The following is a 2,133-nucleotide window of genomic DNA, read 5'->3' as shown; positions in this document are numbered from 1 at the left end:
TCTTGGCTAGGCAGGAAATGGAAAATGAGAGAGCAGCTTAGAAAAAAAAAATATTACCCAAGAGTGAGATGAAGAGAATAGACCACAACACACTGTAAGAATGATGATTTTACAAATAAAAGAGTGCAATTATTTTCTGAATGTAAAACTCTTGCCCTGAGGTAGTCATATTTGTCAGAGTAACATGCAAGCAGCAAGTATCTCACTGACCTTTCTAGTTTTGTAAGAATAATATCCTTTTTTAACTCTGATGTCTGAAAAATGTCTGCAGTATATTAGATACAAAGACGATTTCCTTGATAATCACACATGTCCAAGTTAAAGTTGTAAAGCTTTAGTTTGCATTTGATATTTTCTTTCCGATAACATTTCCTGCCTGCTGTACAGTCATTACTATCACTTGTCCATGTACCAGTGAAATTTTTTATTAGTTAGGCCCTAGGATCTAGGACAGTGAAATACAAGGCCAAGCACAATAGCTGCAACATAGCTTCAACATAGCTTATAAGGACCAAGAATAAGAGCCTAAACTTGAAAAAAAAAAATCAAAAGAACACGGTCCAATGACAACTTCTCTCACATAGCTCCTTTCATGTCTGATCCAAGTTTGCACAACACCATATAAGCTGGCATTGAATAAAGGTAGCTAAGCTGTGACAAAGGTCCTGGTGTGTTCTTGGTTGTTTTCCTGAATTATATTTTCTCAGAGTGGTTATTCAGATGCTTCTATATGGTAATAATAAGAAAGCACATGCACATGAAGGCTAGGGTTGGCTGGCACGTCAGCAACACTTGGTATGGGGAAGGGGATCACTCTCAAAAGCACAAAAGGAGCCAGAGTTACTCTGCCTTTGGTTCATGTCTTTGTGTTGTCAGGACAGAAGGGGTGATAGATGTAAGGTATCTTTCAGAAGTAGCATGGAGATTTGGTCCTAATAATCAAACAACTTCAAACCTTTAAGTGAAAATTTTGAGCAGCCAGACCAAGGAGAAGTCTGCAAATATAAACATTATTTTACCATAGTTACAAAACGGCAGAGATCTTTTCTTTCACCAAGCCAGAAACAGCGTGTGTTTATAAATCTCTTACCACCTCTACTTACTGTGCAACATGAAGTGCTCCATGAGGCATTGGTGTTTCAGGCTGGGTATTTAGAAAAGATTTTAAACTTCAAAGCTTTGTCCTTTTAAAGTGCAAAAATATAACACTACAAGCAAAATTATGTTGGTAGGATTTGTTTGATCAAATCCTCGCTTTGTGCTCGCTTCGGCAGCACATGTACTAAAATTGGAACGATACAGAGAAGATTAGCATGGCCCCTGCGCAAGGATGACACACAAAATCGTGAAGCGTTCCATATTTTTAGAGAGTTGTGGCTTGAGCTTAGGAGAAAAAAGAGGGTTTATAATCTTTGGAAAAGAGGGTGGGCCACTCAGGAGGACTATAAGGATTTTGCGAGGCTGTGCAGGGACAAAATCAGAAAGGCCAAAGCTCATCTGGAGCTCAATCTGGCTACTTCTGTTAAAGACAACAGAAAATGTTTTTATAAATACATCAACACGAAAAGGAGGACTAAGGAGAATCTTCATCCTTTACTGGATGGGGGGGGAAACTTAGTGAGGAGAGATGAGGAAATGGCTGAGGTGCTTAATGCCTTCTTTGCCTCAGTCTTTAGCAGCAAAACCAGTTGTTCTCTCGATACCCAGTACCCTGAGCTGGCGGAAGGGGATGTGGAGCAGGATGTGGCCCTCACTATCCACGAGGAAATGGTTGGAGACCTGCTACAGCACTTGGATGTATGCAAGTCAATGGGCCGGATGGGATCCACCAGAGGGTACTGAGAGAACTGAACAATGTTTTGCCAGCTAGCCTCGAGCGACCAGAAGCGTGGCGACCAGGGTGGGCAAACAGGGCGCGGCGCGTCAGAAGGGTGGGCGAGGCAGTTTGCGCAGCAGTTCCCGCAGGCAGGGCGAGCAGGGAGGGCAGAGAGGGCAGAGTTTCCCCCCCGCCCATAAGAACAACATCTTTAACGGCTGTCGACCGCTAGCTGGGCTGCGATGGTCTTCACCAGGCAGACTGCTCTCTCTAGAAAGTCTGTGGCCACCCAGACTGACCGCCTGCTCAACAATGCG

The 2,133-nt window shown here is 43.2% G+C and overlaps 1 non-coding gene across 1 annotated transcript; it reads left to right on the top strand.

Annotated features, from left to right (window-relative positions):
- Positions 1 to 1,258: 1,258 nt before the first annotated feature.
- LOC125182006 (U6 spliceosomal RNA) lies at positions 1,259 to 1,365 on the top strand. The gene has a single exon (XR_007160846.1). It is a non-coding gene; the product is annotated as a U6 spliceosomal RNA (small nuclear RNA).
- Positions 1,366 to 2,133: the final 768 nt, after the last annotated feature.

This window comes from Anser cygnoides, chromosome 1 (assembly GCF_040182565.1).
Source record: "Anser cygnoides isolate HZ-2024a breed goose chromosome 1, Taihu_goose_T2T_genome, whole genome shotgun sequence".
Taxonomy (NCBI): domain Eukaryota; kingdom Metazoa; phylum Chordata; class Aves; order Anseriformes; family Anatidae; genus Anser; species Anser cygnoides.
Note: the sequence above shows the minus strand (reverse complement) of the source record. Positions and strands in the feature narration are given on the sequence as shown.